Raw genomic sequence first — 20591 nt, forward strand, 5'->3', positions numbered from 1 at the left:
GACCAAGCATGTCAAGGTCGTTTATGAGAAGCTCATTTGTAGGGTGTAATTGGGAAAGTAATTCCCATTCATTTATTTTCATGGCGTCTGCTGGATTGGCTTCATTCATAGTTGAGGTATCATTTGCGACAGATTCAATATCAGATAGTGTGCGGTGTTGATGCCAAGGATTGTAGAATGGGAGAAATGTTTGCCAATTTGCGATGAATTCTGCAGCAGAATCTCCTATATCTTGTACGATACGGCGAAAAGGTTTGTATAGCATAAGCTCAACCCTGCAAAAGTCAGCGTAGCAAGGTTCTGTTGTGGATGGTATGGAGGAGTAACGTGGTATGACCCGAACAATTGCCTTTGTAGGCCTTTGTTTCCATTTGTTTATTTTGCGACGAGGATCATATGACCAGGATCTTGCCAACTCTATTAGTGATGTGGACTCTAGGGTAGAAGGGCGCTGGATATATGTATCTATGAAGTGCGGGGATGTAGTGGAGGTGGTGTCCGTTTGTGGAAGGCGCATAAGAATTTTTTGGTTTACATTTAAAGAAATGAATGGTCGACTACATAAGGTTAACGGTAATTTTTGCAGCATATGGCAGGTTTCTTGGGCTCCAATGTCACGATCAACAAGGGTTTCTGCAAGAAATTTTCGAAATGCGGATGTTGCTGGGTCAGCAATGGGTGAAGCCAGGACAATTCTACGTAGCATGTCGTGGAAGCTTTCAGATTTTTTTTCTGCTTTGGTTGCATATTTGGCGATATATTTTTGTACAGCGTGTATGGAGAGTACTGGTTGGCAGTCAACATTTGCACGCCAAATAGATAGGATGGTAGGGTTATGGCTATTGAGTCGATCGTCGTTCCGAGCAGGGGTGTATGTTTTTTGGCCATTGGAATCAATGAATAAGGCCGATTTTGGATGTAATTCCCACGGTGCTTTATAACGACATTGGAGTGAGGATCCATTTTTTCTTAAGCACGTGCTTTCTGAGCATTTTGTGTGACGTTCAACACAATTGACGAGTTGTTCATAGTCACTGAAAGGATTGGTTCTGAAGATTTGCGGTGTGGACAACAGGCAAGGGTCTTCAGGATTTGTCCAAGCATTTGGTTGGTTTGAATTCGAAGGAGCACGAGGGTTCCAAGCGGAAATATATTTGTCGAAGAACTGCCTTGCAATATCGACTGCTTTTGTGTCTTCCCAGTTGAGATTCTCCATATCAGGTGCATTTTCTATCCAAAGGAAACCATGGATGTGCGCAGATCCCCTATGTTGCCATTCATACCTAACAAGTATGCGTTTTTGTAAGATAATTTTGCAATAGGTGAGGAATGTTGTTTAGAGTTCTTGGAGGAAAAAAAATGAGGTAGAATGCGTACCTGTACCAGTAATCTTTTGTATTCAGGTGTTTCTCCAAGATAATCTCACGAAATGCTGTGAATCTATGGTGCATATATAGTGATGTTAAATGTGGGTTAGAGATAATGTTATCATTTCTCCACTTTTGTTGTTTTCCAATATCAGTAGGAAGACATCCGGGCATGACTGCATGAAGATCAGGCCATTTTGTATCAGCTGCACTTAATGTGAAGAAGAACGTCGGGCAACCGAGTTGAGATATCATGTCCATTAGTTCATTTTTAGCTTTGTGCCAAAATGACCTTGTTCCACGTAAAGAGCTGCCGAATCGCATGACTTGCTCCGCCAATTGCTCATCTGGAAATTGTTCTAATCGAATGTTCAGATCTTGAATAGATATTGGAAAGTTATCTGTGATGTTTTTTTTCACAAAAATCGACGATGTTGCTTGACTGCGATGCTGCATCATGAGATTATATATGTAATAACGAAAGCGTGGGTGGATTCCAAATCTGTTATCGTAGTAACGTATGAGATGAAGTGCATATTCATGTAACTGCACTGCTTTCATTCTTGGCTGATTTGGCATTGCAGCGCCTGTCGGGAAAAGGGCGGGGAAAGCCATGGAGAGTAGACCTTCTATGTTGTATTCATTGACTGGCGATAAACCAATTGTTGGCCACTCAATTGTAGTATCAGATTGGTGGTTGTAAGCATGCAAATAATGGCGGATTTCTTGGATTTCTGTATTTGTATTGGGTATGATGGGTACGAACGATGATGTTTGGCCAGCGGATGGGTCTGTGAAATCTTCGGTGAGCTCATGGGGTGGTTCAAGTGGAAGGCGAACAGTGGTTTCTGTAGTATTGGAATGGTGAAGGGAGGAGGAGACATCGGTGGGGATTGCTGGTAAGGATGCCAGTGCATTGGAATCAATACGAACATTCTTATAGTATGGGTCATTAGCCAATTTGTATTCCAATGCAGCGAGAACGCGATGTCTACTGACAATGAAATCATAAGCCTTATGGTCACTACTATGACGCGTGACAATTAGGATGTCCAAGTGCTCAACACGGCGTGGCAACATGTTTGCGATTTTTGTTATGTCTTGAGGAAAACAAATTGTGTGGCCACTGTATTTATACTGGCCACCACGTGCATGTGTTACCTGCAGTATAGGGTTAACCCTAGCAATGAGCATTTCTTCTATTTGTGAAAGAGACGTAAGGGCAACTGGTAGAGGGCCAGGGTCCATGTTGTTTGATAATGAGAAGCGATGACCCTTTGTTTCAGAGGCGCATCGGGAGCAGCAAGACATGTGGTTGGAATTGCGGATATGTATTCCAGGATATGATTCAAGACAAATGGAGCATGGGCATTTAGGTGGAAGTTTATCAAGCTTTGAACGGAAATCTCGATGTGCTTGATCAGTATAAACGTTGCTGAAAGCATGTGCAAAGGAGGGGTTAGGGCAATGAGGCATGGATGCATTTGTTTGAGAGGTTTGCTGAGAAGATAAAGAGTCTGATAATTGCAAGGGAGGATTGTTTTCAGGGTGGGCCATTTCAGACGAGGAAGGTTGGTCACCCTTTTGTTTTTTGTGTTTTTGACATTCTACGATGTTTTTTTTTGCTTGGTAAAGCTCACGGCGCCGTGCATTTATTCGTTCTTTATTTGTTGCATAGTATCTTCGAGCACGTTCATTATTAGAAGAAGAAGCCATTCGCAAAATTTATGGTACCTATAAGCAAGGGAGGGGAAAAGAAGAATGTTATTTAGAGACAACAACCACGTTATTGTATGAAAGCGAAAGAAGGGTAAAAAATGCAAGCGAAAGCAAAAGAAGGGGAAAAAATGTAAGTTCTGAACAGTGCCATGTGAATTTTTTTATTTGAGAAATGTTTTTGAAAGAACGTATTAGTATTTTTTCTGCATACATGTAGGTAGTTTCATGTGTAAAGCTGGTAAAAGGAAAAAAAAAATGTGATTTTGTCTACTAACATAATGCTAGATACAATGGAGAACAAATATTTATTTCAATGGTATATAAGAAAATTTCATAAGAAGACATGCAACAATATATCTTGTAAAGTTGTATTTATAAAATTGGACAATAGGAATTGCCAAAAAGCAAGGAACACATTCTGCAATATTTATCTACAATGTCGAGATGCTCTGAATTTCTCGAAGGATGTTTTTGCATTCTGTCGGGAAATGCAGTTTTTCTTCTTTTATGATAACGCATTTCAAGCGCGGGACTTCTTTAAAAGTTTCTGTCTTCACCGATAGTGTGAAGATATGATCTGTCCATAGAGCTCTAGAGACAATTTCCTTGATTAGTTCTGGATCTGAAGACAATAGATAGAAGTCTTTGGCATTATTTCCAAGAATTGTAGAGCCCGCGTCTTCGAAAGCAACAGTTGAAGCCAATTCACCAGTGTGATCTTGTATGTCGATTTTCAATAAGTATCTGTAATCACAGTCGCTTACTTCAGCGTTGCATTTTGGACAGAACCAAACCCCTGTATTTTGTGGAATAAGTTTTTTCATGCATTTTTTCCCACCAACAATCGACGGGCAAGAAATGTAGTAAAAACTATCCATACCAATTTTTGTTATTGTGCCCTTTAGTTGGAAAAATGTTGGTTTCTCTAAGGAATCCATACTGTAAATGTCAGCAATTGTTAATTTTTTTTGTTGGTGGCATAAAGGAGATCTTGTTGTCAAAGATGTTGAAGCAGCAGTCGAGCCTTCTTTTTTAAACCACGACTTTAGCGCATGGGCCTCTTCAATGTCAGGATCTACAAGAACAATGGATCTCGTTGTAGTGCCGATATTTTTCCCATTAAATTCTCCAACACGTGCAGATTTGATTGCAATGATGGGGTTATTTCCTGTAGCACATAGGGAGGAGATTTCCTGTGAAATGGCATTAAAATTATCTCCCAAAAAGATTGCATCTATACTATACCCTGACATGTCTTGAAGCTGTACTGTTTGTTTATTGACTTCAGAGCCATCTCTTCTACGTATAGTGCATACACTGGAAATGTCTGTGACAACACCAAGAATATCAACAATGGAGTTGACGTTTGTTGTTCTGATATCATCAATTGATTTTATACTGAATTGCACTGTTGGATTATGTTTTTTTTCACTGGCAACATGTTCTATGGTAGATGTTGCATTCAACAAAACTTCCCAGTCATTGTTCAAGTGGTTGTATTGCTTATTAGCCATTTTCACATTCCCTTTAGAAACAATGTAGACATTTCCATTTTGGATTTTCTCGAAAAAATAATCTGCGACATTGTTGAAACATGTAATATGTATTTCTCCACCCTCTGTATCGAACAGGTCAAAACCAAACACTTTACCGGGTCCATACTGATTCTGAAAATGTCGAAGAGCTGTTTTCCTTTGGACGTATCCTTTTATGCACCAGTTTGAGTGGTAAGGGTTTAACGATTTGATGGGAATTTGAACCGGTTGAACGGACGGGGTTGGAGTAGTTGGAAGAGGGCATTGCCTTTTTGATGGAGGATGTGGATCCGATGAGGATGGAGAGTTTTCATGAGATGTGATGGGGATACTCATAGTTTTTGGATTGCCAATCAAGGGTGCAAATGAAGTAGATATTTCAAAGTCTATTAGCTTTATAGACCTACACGACAAATGAGAGTCAAAGGAATAACTGTTAGGAGCGGTTGTGTTAAAAGTAAAAAAATGTTAAATTTGAAATAAGAAATTTATAACAAACTTACGTTGAAGGACCAATAGTTGAGGTAGTCCAACTTTTAACATTTATAATAGAACCCTTTTGTAGCAAGCCTGTTGCTACGAGATCATTGAAATCTTTTGGAAGCATGATGTGTTTCTTATGTGTTCCGTCTGAAATTGCAGTACGATATCGTGGAGTTGATTTTTGCATTGGTTGTATTGGCTCAAGCTCAGCAATTTGCAGGTATGGTTGAATATGAGTTGATCCAGATAACATTGAGGAAATTGCATTTTCAGTGAGGTTTGATGTCATTTTCTGGTACAAAACAAAACACAAAAATGTTGAAAGAAGCATGTTTAGTTTTTTTCTAAATGAGTGGGCATCTAAGCTTATAAACATAATGAAGAAAGATATTTATTACAACATCTTTATACGTTCATTTTTTTTAAGCATACTTCCACGAAGCGCAGAGGAAGGAGAGGGAGAAACAAATGAAATAGAAGGTTTGGGGGTAACTCTAGTATCATCTGGTTGCTGATTTGATTGCCCAAAAATCATGGTGTTTTGAACGACAGAGGTCGAGAAAAGCCATACCAGCAGGCGAAGTGCAAGCCCTGGAAGGGACAATGTAGCCATATGAGGTACACCAACATCTCCCCTAGAGGAAAAGGGAGGAGGGGAAATCCTTGATTGGTGGACTCCATTTTGTCAAACTGAGACCAACGAGGGAGCAGTGATGTTATTCCGATTTGAATAAATTGTATGACACTTTGACACAACTTGCTTTTTCAATTTTTAAGAGACGAGAAAAAGCTAAAGACGATTCTAGTCGCCTTCGATTTGGGCAACTCTAGTATCATCTGGTTGTTGAGTTGATTGCTCGAGAATCACGGTGTTTTGAACGGCAGAGGGTGAGAAAAAACATATTGGCAGGCCAATTGCAAGCCCTGGAAGGGTCAATGTAGCCATATGAGGTGCACCAACATCTCCCCTAGAGGAAAAGGGAGCAGGATTCCTCCATGGGGAAATCCTTGAATGGTGGACTCCATTTTCCCACCCTAAGACCAACGAGGGAACAGTGAGGTTATTCCGATTTAAATAAATTTTATGACACTTTGACACAATTTAAAGCTAAAGATGACTCTAGTCGCCTTCGATTTTTAACGAGCCTGAAGTGACAAGTGCTCATGCTTTTTCATTTTTTAAGAGTCGAGAAAAAGCTAAAGATGACTCTAGTCGCCTTCGATTTTTAATGAGCCTGAAGTGACAAGTGCTCAGATGGTCCTTTTCTTTTAAGGAGTCTGAAAAGGAACGAAAGTGACTACTCTGGATATCTAGACAGGGGGATTACCAAACCAATCGCAAAACTGCAGAATACTTTTTATGGTACGGCAGTCAATCTTCCCGAATGCTGTGTTCAGTGCATTGCGATCGATAGGGCGGCAGACACGACTTCCTAAGGATAAAGGATATAGCCTACTGTGGTCTCCCAATATATACTCGACGGTACGTGGGAGCACAAGTCCGTACTGGCACTTGTCATTTCAAAGAGGAGGAATCACCCAACCTACGATGAAAGTGATAGTTACCAGGCTTTACGACGCCGGAACACGTCTCTAGCCTAGACTTCTAAATGGTGTGCGTTAGGTTCCAAAGCGTTTTTATGTTTATTGAAATGTATTTTACAGTTGATCTTTCTTAAGAAGTTTGCCTTTAAGGTTGATCGCGTGATGTACATATACAATTCCTAAATATGCAATCTAAGATGATAAACAATCGTTTACTTTCTTTTTTGCAGTGAAAATCCTAGCTACTAAGGAAAGAGAAGCGAAATTGTTTGAACATAGAGCAGAGAGCACACGCAAAGTCCTAAATCAATTTCTGCATGCATTCTAAATGTAAATGTACATGCATGTATTTGTTTTCCGCTTTCTTAATGTGTGGATGACAAAAAAAATGCCAAGTGGAATATAATATCAATACACACTAAAAAACAAGACAGCCACGATGGCACCACTTTGCATTAGTTAAACACAAAGGAATAAAGTTTAAATTATCAAGAAAGCATATATATAACTGAATCATTTCAATCGGAAAATAATTTTGAATGAAATTTATAAGACTCTTTAGTTGCTCAGTGGCTAATGTACAATTGATGGAAGAGGATTTTGTATCATGGCCCATGGATGAAATAGAAATGAAGCAAAAACTCGGAAAGGAGATTAAGGTTGTTACCAGAGATGAAGCAATATAGAAAACGCCCAGAAATGTCCGTCAACGCTGAAAGTTGGATTGCCCAGTGACAAAACAGAGTAGGCCAAGGCAAAGTATCTGTATTTAACATTGTTGTGTGAGTAACCAACACAAGCTGCACAGTGCTATGCAAATTAATAGTCTTTGCGAGAAGAAAACCCAACATAATCCACACAATCTAATCCTCGCAAGGAAGGTTTTGCAGGGATTTAAAGGTTTTCTTATGTTATAAAATCCTAGGCAAATGTGGGTGCCCCAGCAAATAAAAATGTTTACCATAATACCCACTTACTATTAAGCATTGTCTCCAAAGGAACTTGAACAATATGATAAAAGACTGATCTTTTACTTCTATAATATACATAATGTTAAATATATGAAAAACACTTTCTGCTTTCAAGTAAGACTCTATAGTTGCTGATTGGCTAATGTACAATTGATGGAAGAGGATTTTCTATCATGGTCCATGGATGAAATAGAAATGAAGCAAAAACTCGGAAAGGAGATTAAGGTTGTTACCGGAGTTGAAGTAATACAGAGAACGTCTAGAAATGTCCTTCAACGCTGAAAGTTGAACAGCAACTACAAATTAGTTTGCAACTGCTTCACATATAGTAAAAAATGGATATTGTCAGATAAAGGTAGGGAGAAATTCAATAACAAAACAGAGATTAAACTACATGCAAGATGATCCGAGAACAAGTAGTTTAATATCATCTTTTAATATAATTTGATGGTTAAAAAAATATGTTGCATCATTCAAAAGTTATCAATTCAAATTTACAGATAGAATATGCATGACTTTGCACACTAAAAATAGAATATGCATAACTTTGCAAACTTAAATAGTGATTTCAGAAGTAAAATATATAAATACATTGTATGAGTCAAATTACTTCCAAAGTTAACAAGATTGGATCTCGTTACAAGAACTTCCAGCCACCTTGTTGTAAGACCTTCATATTTAAAAACATTTTACCCTACTTATACTCTGTAATTGAGAGTATAGCTAGAATATAAGGCTGTACTTCGTTACATGGGAAATATATATATGCACATCAAAGCCTGATTGAATAACCCGAGAGCATAGTTCAAAACACCAAGTTGAAGCCTAGATTTATATTTAATGTTGCACAAATTTGGCATAAAGCATAGGATAAACCACTGACAAAGTTAACAAAGCCTGATTGAATAACCTGAGAGCATAGTTCAAAACACCAAGTTGAAGCCTAGATTTATATTTAATGTTGCACAAATTTGGCAGAAAGCATAGGATAAACCACTGACAAAGTCAACAAAGCCTGATTGAATAACTTGAGAGCATAGGTCAAAACACCAACTCAAAAGTCTAATCCACTGCCATGTTGTGTGAAATTTGACCCTTTTGACTATTAACATTATGTGCCATGTAACGGGGTATAATTTGATGGCATGTTATTGCTGTTTAATTTGAGGACAATCAAGAATAGGACAATACCTTCTTGAGCATTAAATCTTTGATAACAATTTCTGCATAATTCCGAGGGCAATCTCTGTTCTTGTGGTTCAGGTCTACATTTCTTCAATGAACAGTCAATAAGTATTGCCAGTTTGCATTTTATTCTAAAAAATTCCAAACAATCCCACTCATGTTTGTGACTTGAGGTCCATCGAAGGATTTTATGCTTTCAATGTATGTTTGGCTGCTGACCCTCTACGTGTTGAATTTCAACATTTTTGTGGTTAGTTTTCTTCTCAGAGTTCGGTTAGAGAATGTATATCTTTCCATGCTAATTTGCTTCTCTGCTTACTTGTGGACCTTTTGGTGCACTTGGTTTGTTGTTTAGTTGGCTTTTTCTTAAATTATTTTGTTCTAGTTTCGAGTTTTTAAGGTTGTTGATTTCTGAGTTTTTCAGCATTTCAGGTCCAAATTTATAATTTGCTGTTTTTCTGCTATTTTTTTTTATATTTCGAAAAAGTTTGGCCATATATTCCCCCAAAGATATTTGTGACATTAATTATAATGCTAGAAGGGCCATTTTGCTTGAGATTGTCACCTTTAGGAAGCATTTTTAAATGCAAACCTATTAAAATCACAGCAACATATCCCTAACATGGTTGTACGACTATTACTTCTTAGCAATGATTTTTATGCTTCCATTTTACATGCAAAAGCAGAAAATAACCATATGCATAGTCTAGCCACTGAAAAGAGAATGCAAAATAAAACACAATATAGAAGTAACCCGTAATTCATGAGGAACACTATAATATTTCTTTAACTGTCATAACTCCCAAGGCATAAAAACATAAATTAATGCAGATAACAGGCCAGCTAACCATAGTAATATGTCATATCAAGAAGTTGCTGGAATCATGCCCACATTGGGAGAGGGCTCTTTATACTCAAGGTTCTATGCCTCCATCCATAACTTGCAGGTTTAGGATCAGTACATTTTATGAGCCAAATTACTTCCAGAGATAACAAGATTGGATCTCGTTACAAGAACTTCCAGCCACCTTGTTGTAAGACCTTCATATTTAAAAACATTTTACCCTACTTATACTCTGTAATTGAGAGTATAGCTAGAATATAAGGTTGTACTTCGTTAGATGGGAAATATATATATATGCACATCAAAGCCTGATTGAATAACCTGAGAGCATAGTTCAAAACAGAGTCCTGAGCAACATTGTAGCCTCAGTGTCAAAAGATTCTATACATTAGTTCAAACTAATAGTTCCAGAACAACCCCAAAAAATCTATAAAGACTGTATACCATATGCATAGTCTAGCCACAGAAAAGAGAATGCAAAATAAAACACAATATATAAGTAACCCGTAATTCACGAGGAACACTATAATATTTCTTTAACTGTCATAACTCCCAAGGCATAAAAACATAAATTAATGCAGATAACAGGCCAGCTAACCATAGTAATATGTCATATCAAGAAGTTGGTGGAATCATGCCCACATTGGGAGAGGGCTCTTTATCCTCAAGGTTCTATGCCTCCATCCATAACTTGCAGGTTTAGGATCAGTCACAATGGATTTTCATCCATAGCTTCCTTCTTGGACTCTTCACATCACTCTAGCTCAGAAATGGCTAGAAGGATGGTCAAAATTTATCAAACTGGGGAACTTTTGAGCCCTGGAGTACAAACCAGCAACTTCGCCTCTCTTGATGTTCACAAAAAGCTTGGCCTACCCTATGCTGAGGCCAACACAGGGCAATGATTACCAGAAGCTCTAGGATGAGAAGAATGCATCGGCAAGCACTCATCTATGGGGACTATATTCATGGTGCAGGGCACACTGTTCTAGTTAGACATAGCCTAAAAAATCTATAAAGACTGTATACATTAGTTCCGGAACAACCCCAACATAAGCTGCACAGTTGATTATGTAAATGGACAGCTTCTGTGTGAACAACAGCTATTGTTTGCATCTCATTAGGTTCAGTGATATTAGTGTGTGTAATCACCATCGCTCTGAGAGTTTTTTGGAGAAATCTTGAAGCCTAGTGAACAAATCTTGAACCAGAAGTAGAAGAAGTACATTTTGGGGCAGACCTTGGGTTAACTTTTGGAGCAACATTGTAGCCTCTCTTGAAGCAGGCTTGGAGATGGTAGTATGGTGCCAATAGGTGCCAACAGAAATCATGAAATTGTTAATGCTATTTGATTCAACCTAACAGTGATGTGCTATCAAACTCCTCCAGCTGAAATGCATGCTTGAAGACATCAATTCACAAGTTTTACATGCAATAGCAGAAAATAACCATATGCATAGCCTAGCCATTGAATAGAATTCAATGTAACAATGATGTGCTATCAAACTCCAGCTGAAATGAGTGCTTTGAAAAAATTGACTGGGAAGGGGGGGCTCTGTTTTCTACACGATTAGCTTATCCCAGTTTTATATGCTAAACATTCCCCTAAACGCAGTTTTTGTTCATTTGACCCTTTTGACTATTAACATTATGTGCCATGGAACGGGGTATAATTTGATGGCATGTTATTGCTGTTTAATTTGAGGACAATCAAGAATAGGACAATACCTTCTTGAGCATTAAATCTTTGATAACAATTTCTGCATAATTCCGAGGCCAATCTCTGTTATTGTGGTTCAGGTCTACATTTCTTCAATGAACAGTCAATAAGTATTGCCAGTTTGCATTTTATTCTAAAAAAATTCCAAACAATCCCACTCATGTTTGTGACTTGAGGTCCATCGAAGGATTTTATGCTTTCAATGTATGTTTGGTTGCTGACCCTCTACGTGTTGAATTTCAACATTTTTGTGTTTAGTTTTCTTCCCAGAGTTCGGTTAGAGAATGTATATCTTTCCATGCTAATTTGCTTCTCTGCTTACTTGTGGACCTTTTGGTGCACTTGGTTTGTTGTTTAGTTGGCTTTTTCTTAAATTATTTTGTTCTAGTTTCGAGTTTTTAAGGTTGTTGATTTCTGAGTTTTTCAGCATTTCAGGTCCAAATTTATAATTTGCTGTTTTTCTGCTATTTTTTTGATATTTCGAAAAAGTTTGGCCATATATTCCCCCAAAGATATTTGTGACATTAATTATAATGCTAGAAGGGCCATTTTGCTTGAGATTGTCACCTTTAGGAAGCATTTTTAAATGCAAACCTATTAAAATCACAGCAACATATCCCTAACATGGTTGTACGACTATTACTTCTTAGCAGTGATTTTTATGTTTCCATTTTACATGCAAAAGCAGAAAATAACCATATGCATAGTCTAGCCACTGAAAAGAGAATGCAAAATAAAACACAATATATAAGTAACCCGTAATTCACGAGGAACACTATAATATTTCTTTAACTGTCATAACTCCCAAGGCATAAAAACATAAATTAATGCAGATAACAGGCCAGCTAACCATAGTAATATGTCATATCAAGAAGTTGCTGGAATCATGCCCACATTGGGAGAGGGCTCTTTATACTCAAGGTTCTATGCCTCCATCCATAACTTGCAGGTTTAGGATCAGTACATTTTATGAGTCAAATTACTTCCAAAGATAACAAGATTGGATCTCGTTACAAGAACTTCCAGCCACCTTGTTGCAAGACCTTCATATTTAAAAACATTTTACCCTACTTATACTCTGTAATTGAGAGTATAGCTAGAATATAAGGTTGTACTTCGTTAGATGGGAAATATATATATATGCACATCAAAGCCTGATTGAATAACCTAAGAGCATAGTTCAAAAAAGAGTACTTGGAGATGGTAGTATGGTGCCAATAGGTGCCAACAGAAATCATGAAACTGTTAATGCTATCTGATTCAACCTAACAGTGATGTGCTTTCAAACTCCTCCAGCTGAAATGCATGCTTGAAGACATCAATTCACAAGTTTTACATGCAATAGCAGAAAATAACCATATGCATAGCCTAACCATTGAATAGAATTCAATGTAACAATGATGTGCTATCAAACTCCAGCTGAAGTCAGATAAGGTTTGCTTTGATAGCCATTTTCAAAACTCAAGACTCATAGCTGTAGCCTAACCATGTTGCCCTCATTAGGGGTTTTTCTCAGTAAGTGAATCATGGAAAGGTTTCAATATCATGTTTTTTTGAGGCATCTCTATTAGAGATCTTAGTTCCTGGTCGGAAGCTACAAAACAGAGCTTTGCATGGAGATCTTGTTTTGTTTAGAATCTAGTTTCATGGTTTCAATTTGCATTGACAAGGAAAATTAATTGTTGGTACCATCTTGATGAAGATCCCAAGTGTTTGAAGTAGTTACCAATACCTTTGTAACATGAAAAGGGGTTAGTTCTGCATTATGACCGGATGACTCTCTCACTAGATGATTGGGTCATTACAGTAGCATTTAATTTTATGTTACAATGGTTAAGTTTTGAGACTGGAGAAATTCTTGATACAGCAGATAAAGCTCATGATGGGGATATCACTGATACGGTTTAGGCACCTCAGCCTCTTGCAACATAAAGTGGTCTCACAACTATTTCAGCTACGACCAGCAATGACAAAAAGGTGAAATTTTGGAGTTGTCTCTGTTTAATTGAATGGACTGTGTGCCTTGACAAAAAAGTAAGTGACCTGTTGGGGTAACATATGAACAACTCAATTACGAACACCTAGCAGAAATATCTTCTCATTATTAATTATGGATATTCTACATGGAAAATGAAGTAGATAATGTAGCTCTGAGATGATGAGAAAATTATTTGTTGAATATAGAATGTTAAGGTAAAGAATTTAGTTAAGAGGTGAAAAATGTATTTCTCCAAAATAGGATAAAGGACAGCTGGTGAAGATAGGTGGCAGAGGATCAGTAGGCAGAAGATTACTTAAGATTTAAGTTGATTGTGTAAATGGACAGCTTCTGTGTGAACAACAGCTATTGTTTGCATCTCATTAGGTTCAGTGATACAAGACTTTGGGAGAGAATGAAAATCCTCAGCCATGAACATATTGCACTTCTGTTGGATACGTCACTAATGCATAGATTCGATTCTTTGGTTGACCAGGATATTAACATCATAATTCCTACTCAAATTTTGCATGGCAGAATCCTTAAACACTGCATATTTTGCAAATGACAGATATGGTGGAAATTCATATATCTGTATTGTTCAGAGTTTTAAGAAGCACATGTATCTAAGAATCCAGGAACCTGAGTTAAGAGAAACGAGAAGTTTAGGGATCTGTTTTAAAGGTCATTATCCAGCAATGACAAAAAGGTGAAATTTTGGAGTTGTCTCTGTTTAATTGAATGGACTGTGTGCCTTGACAAAAAAGTAAGTGACCTGTTGAGGTAACATATGAACAACTCAATTACGAACACCTAGCAGAAATATCTTCTCATTATTAATTATGGATATTCTACATGGAAAATGAAGTAGATAATGTAGCTCTGAGATGATGAGAAAATTATTTGTTGAATATAGAATGTTAAGGTAAAGAATTTAGTTAAGAGGTGAAATATATATTCCTCCAAAATAGGATAAAGGACAGCTGGTGAAGATAGGTGGCAGAGGATCAGTAGGCAGAAGATTACTTAAGATTTAAGTTGATTGTGTAAATGGACAGCTTCTGTGTGAACAACAGCTATTGTTTGCATCTCATTAGGTTCAGTGATACAAGACTTTGGGAGAGAATGAAAATCCTCAGCCATGAACATATTGCACTTCTGTTGGATACGTCACTAATGCATAGATTCGATTCTTTGGTTGACCAGGATATTAACATCATAATTCCTACTCAAATTTTGCATGGCAGAATCCTTAAACACTGCATATTTTGCAAATGACAGATATGGTGGAAATTCATATATCTGTATTTTTCAGAGTTTTAAGAAGCACATGTATCTAAGAATCCAGGAACCTGAGTTAAGAGAAACGAGAAGTTTAGGGATCTGTTTTAAAGGTCATTATGCAAGCAAAGAAATCAAAAGCAGGAACCAGGGATATATGAATGACTTTTCAGCTTGTGAAAGCTGAAGAATACCAATTTCCTTTCTACTACACAATTATAGTGCTCTTGTGCATCTTGTTTCAAATATCACTAATGATGATTTGCACTTTCTACTTGCACATTATTCAGATGAGTTTAATCACTCGGAGGCTGGTCGGGAATTGGCAAAAATCTCATGCTTTCTCTCATTGATTAGGCACCCCAGATCAACTAGGTTGTGGACTTAGTAGAAAAGTTATGAATATTTTGAAAGGTTTGGGCTCGCAATTTGGTAACTTTCACATTCTGAGCGATGAAGAAGTGCACAAGGGAATGAAAAGCAGTGAATTGAAGAAAATGTTTGAATAACATAGCTTTCTTCCTAATGTTGACAAAATTGTTGCATAAAAAGAAACCGCACCTGAATCAAAATCTGATGCTAAATTCTGAGGATCTGGTATAACAGTAGATTCTACACAAAATGGTGAAACCATCTGAGCTCTTCATCAGTAAGAGAAATTCTTGATACAGCAGATAAAGCTGATGATGAGGATATCACTGATACGGTTTAGGCACCTCAGCCTCTTGCAACATAAAGTGGTCTCACAACTATTTCAGCTACGACCAGCAATGACAAAAAGGTGAAATTTTGGAGTTGTCTCTGTTTAATTCAAAAAGCAAGATCCCAAAAAGAAAAATCGGCAGCAATTAAAATAGGCAGCAATTTTCAATTCCTCCCCAAATTGGTAATCTCTCTGAGTTAACAACCTTGTTTCTCTCTTGGAATTTCTTTTCTCCTCCATATCTACCCTCAAGATTGAGTAACTTGACTAAATTACAGATCTTTAGCTGTGCAAGATGCCCTCTATCTGGAACCATACCCACATGGCTTGAAAGCTGGAGAGAGCTGGAATTTCTGGAGCTAACATATAACAATCTCACAGGCCCTATTCCTAAAGAGCTCATGCGCTTCCCCAAATTGAAACAGTTGTTATTGTATATAAATCAATTGACTGGGGAGATTCCTGCTGAGATTGGGAACCTCACATCCCTAACCGCTCTTGACTTGGATAGTAATTACCTCACAGGGATCATTCCTAAGGAGATATCTTCATTGAAAAATTTAGGTCTTGTACACCTCTGGAACAACAGCTTGACAGGTCAGATACCAGAAGGTCTTGCTGAGCTTGATCATTTATATGATATTGCTCTGTTCATGAATCAGTTAACTGGCAACTTAAGTATATCAGTACATGCCAAATGGAAGCTTAGGTGACTTTCTGAGAGGCAGTAACGCACATGTGCTTGACTACAATATACGGTACAAGATTGCACTTGGCACTGCTCATGCCTTGTCCTACTTGCACCATGACTGTGTACCCCCCATTGTGCATCGAGATGTAAAGCCAGACAATATTCTGCTCGATGATGAGTTGGAACCGCATTTAGCTGATTTTGGAATTGCAAAGATCCTTGATAACATACATCCCATGGGGTGCACAGTTTCAGGTGTTCCAGGTTCTGTTGGATACATTGCCCCGGGTAAGCATACTGTTGCCTTTCATTGTATGTTTACTTTTCCCATCACTCTTTTAGGATGGTTATCTTTCCAATTCAATCAATTAAGCTGCATATTGTAGCCTTATGGGCATTGTGAGATAGTATTGTTAAATCTTTGCTTCCTTGTATGGTCATTAAAGTCAAAATTCTAAAAGAGAAGAAGTATTTGATAAAAACATTTTTTTTACATTTTATTTTATATAGACACATTAGTCCTTACCTAAAAGCATCATGCAGTTGCATAGACCAGTACTCTGGATAGATGTGCAAATCAATGTAATTTTGGTCATTCATGCTATCAGTAGTGATTACAATACGCATGAATGGATTTGATACATAAGCAGGTAAGCTTCTTCATAATTCCCAGTAAATGCTTCTAACATATTGAATGACTGGAATTATAATGCCAAACCTCCTTGTAATTGGACTGGCGTTGTTTGTGATTCTTCTAATACAGTTATTAGAGGCCTTAACTTGAGCTACAAAGGACTTTCAGGCTTTTTGTCTCCTGTAATCTGCCAGCTTCCGAATCTTACAGACTTGGAGTTTGCAGGCAACAATTTCAATGGTCCCTTTCCAGCATGGTTCTCTAACTGCACTAAATTAGCCAAGTTGGATTTGAGTTTCAATGGCTTCGGGGGTCCTCTGCCTGAAACTATTTCTGATTTTCGCAATCTAGCTTATTTAGATATATCAACTAACCAATTTTCAGGGGCCTTGCCAGAAAGCATAGGAAGACTTGCAAAGCTTGAGTACCTGAATGTCTCAGTCTGCCAGTTCAGTGTTTCAATTCCTCCCCAAATTGGTAATCTCTCTGAGTTAACAACCTTGTTTCTCTCTTGGAATTTCTTTTCTCCTCCATATCTACCCTCAAGATTGAGTAACTTGACTAAATTACAAATCTTTAGCTGTGCAAGATGCCCTCTATCTGGAACCATACCCACATGGCTTGAAAGCTGGAGAGAGCTGGAATTTCTGGAGCTAACATATAACAATCTCACAGGCCCTATTCCTAAAGAGCTCATGCGCTTCCCCAAATTGAAACAGTTGTTATTGTATATAAATCGTCTGGGGAGATTCCTGCTGAGATTGGGAACCTCACATCCCTAACCGCTCTTGACTTGGATAGTAATTACCTCACAGGGATCATTCCTAAGGAGATATCTTCATTGAAAAATTTAGGTCTTGTACACCTCTGGAACAACAGCTTGACAGGTCAGATACCAGAAGGTCTTGCTATTGTTTGCATCTCATTAGGTTCAGTGATACAAGACTTTGGGAGAGAATGAAAATCCTCAGCCATGAACATATTGCACTTCTGTTGGATACGTCACTAATGCATAGATTCGATTCTTTGGTTGACCAGGATATTAACATCATAATTCCTACTCAAATTTTGCATGGCAGAATCCTTAAACACTGCATATTTTGCAAATGACAGATATGGTGGAAATTCATATATCTGTATTGTTCAGAGTTTTAAGAAGCACATGTATCTAAGAATCCAGGAACCTGAGTTAAGAGAAACGAGAAGTTTAGGGATCTGTTTTAAAGGTCATTATGCAAGCAAAGAAATCAAAAGCAGGTACCAGGGATATATGAATGACTTTTCAGCTTGTGAAAGCTGAAGAATACCAATTTCCTTTCTACTACACAATTATAGTGCTCTTGTGCATCTTGTTTCAAATATCACTAATGATGATTTGCACTTTCTACTTGCACATTATTCAGACGAGTTTAATCACTCGGAGGCTGGTCGGGAATTGGCAAAAATCTCATGCTTTCTCTCATTGATTAGGCACCCCAGATCAACTAGGTTGTGGACTTAGTAGAAAAGTTATGAATATTTTGAAAGGTTTGGGCTCGCAATTTGGTAACTTTCACATTCTAAGCGATGAAGAAGTGCACAAGGGAATGAAAAGCAGTGAATTGAAGAAAATGTTTGAATAACATAGCTTTCTTCCTAATGTTTACAAAATTGTTGCATAAAAAGAAACCGCACCTGAATCAAAATCTGATGCTAAATTCTGAGGATCTGGTATAACAGTAGATTCTACACAAAATGGTGAAACCATCTGAGCTCTTCATCAGTAAGAGAAATTCTTGATACAGCAGATAAAGCTCATGATGGGGATATCACTGATACGGTTTAGGCACCTCAGCCTCTTGCAACATAAAGTGGTCTCACAACTATTTCAGCTACGACCAGCAATGACAAAAAGGTGAAATTTTGGAGTTGTCTCTGTTTAATTCAAAAAGCAAGATCCCAAAAAGAAAAATCGGCAGCAATTAAAATAGGCAGCAATTAGAATAGTACTCTGTTCTCGACATTCAAGCACACACTTTACAAATTTTGTAATTCAAACAGCGAAAGTATTTCAGCATCAGGAATTTCAGCACAGAAATTTGTCCTAAGTATCTAGGACTAACCATTCAGGTGACCAACCTTGAAAACCATCGAAATCATAGAGATGAAGGTGAGAAGCGCCAATGTAGTTAGAAAGAGCCGAGGCTCATGCCATGAACCAAAGTGTACTGCATACCTGGAAAAACATTGAACAGGAAAAAAAAAATAAGTTGGGAAGGCTACCTTCCCATCTGAAGCGATTTAAGTAAAATAAAAAAATGATATCAAAGGATTATGTGTGCAGAAGAAGAGCATCCCTCTATCTCGTGTTGGAAAATTGATTAATCAATGCATGATACCCTTCACCGGATAGAGAGTTCATACCTTGGAGGACTTGGATCATAACTGGATACTTGACAAACCCAGAAAGCATGTAAGCTTATAGAAGAGACAGCTATGTAGTATGAACAGTAGGAAAACGTAAACGATGAGGGTTTGATAGCTGTGGGTCGAACCTTAAATAGCTACTAATCCACTGAATCATGGAGGCCAAATAACTGTCGACAAAGAATCTCTGCCAGCATGCGAAGGCAGCAGAAGAGTCTCATCGCAGAGTCTCTTTGCCAGCATGGGAAGGCAGCAGAATCGCAGAGTCTCTTTGCCAGCATGCGAAGGCAGCAGAAGAGTCTTATCGCAGAGTCTATTTGCCAGCAGGCAGTCTATGCGAAGGCAGCAGAAGAGTCTCATCACCAGCAAGTGAGGTCTGGCTTTTCATGGTCTATTAGTGGGAAAATACCATTTTTTTTATAAATAAAACAGATTAAACGAACGGCCCAAAACACTCCAATCATCTAACACACAAAATCAATGGCTCACGATCGCACACGTCACATTTCAGGGATGTCTCTCTCAGAGGGAACGCCTTACGGCGTAATTATTTGGTTAGGTTATTACAAATTGCTTGATCTGCTAGATTATATTTGTGTCGCAAGACTGGGTAGTTTATGAGGGTCTATGTCAAATGGGTTTTCCTCCTTGAGATGTAAAATTGTAAAAATCATGATATAAAGTGTCTTGAGGGTTAGAAAATTTTTTATCCCGTCATAAGTCCTAGGTCCTAGGTGATTTTTCCAAAGGCTAAGTTCGAGGGTCCAATAAAAATAATTAAAAATATAAATAATAAATAAATAATTTTTTTTAAATAAAATAAAATAATAATAAGTCAAACTTTTGAGAAAATAAATGCAAAATTTTAATTTTTTAATATATTAAAATCATTTAAAATTTCGACGAATGAGATTAAAAGAGATTTTGATCCTCATCGACGGTCAAGATCAATTTTGACATGGATCACTCGAACTAGCCGTTGGGAAATTTTCCTTTAAATAGGGTGTCAGGGGTCATTTGAGATCATTGGATCTTAGAGTCGTGTGCTAAAGAAAGCTCTCTTGTAGTCATTTTTTTATGTGCAATAAACAAAGACTTTGGGGTTGAAATCTTGCTGGTGTTACTCTTCGTGAAACACTGTAAGATGTTTTATTTACGTGCATGATTTTTAATTTCAGCCATTGATGATAGCTTTATGAAGAGTGATTTAAACCAATGTTTTAAGACTCCGACTCCGACTCCGACTCGGCCGAGGATCGACTCCGACTCCAACTCCGAAACGGTAATGACTCGGCCGGCTCGATTTCAATGACTCGGTCGTTGTAAAAAATACATTAAATATTTATTTTTTTTATTAAAAAACATAATTTTAAATATTTTAAACATAATTTTAAAGATTTTCATTCATGTTTCCAAACACACAGCATTATAATATAGATGGAAGACAACATATGATCAAAGTAGGCTCATGAACCAATCCACTATATCAAAATGGTACCCAATGGCAATACATAGTCAACTGTCATACA

General features: G+C 37.6%; 1 protein-coding gene and 1 long non-coding RNA gene across 2 annotated transcripts in view; one reads left to right on the forward strand and one right to left on the reverse strand.

Annotated features, from left to right (window-relative positions):
* LOC149150693 (uncharacterized) overlaps nucleotides 1–20591 on the forward strand; it is a 348912-nt gene that overhangs the window by 302044 nt on the left and 26277 nt on the right. The gene's annotated exons all lie outside the window — the stretch shown is intronic.
* LOC149150694 (uncharacterized) lies at nucleotides 12295–19322 on the reverse strand. Its single transcript, XR_016262330.1, has 3 exons — nucleotides 19060–19322; nucleotides 18775–18871; nucleotides 12295–12536 (listed from the first exon to the last, which is right to left on the reverse strand). It is a non-coding gene; the product is annotated as an uncharacterized LOC149150694 (long non-coding RNA).

Source organism: Pinus tabuliformis, chromosome 9 (genome assembly GCF_031772625.1).
Source record: "Pinus tabuliformis cultivar Carrire ecotype Pingquan chromosome 9, CPIR1, whole genome shotgun sequence".
NCBI classification, from domain to species: Eukaryota; Viridiplantae; Streptophyta; class Pinopsida; order Pinales; family Pinaceae; genus Pinus; species Pinus tabuliformis.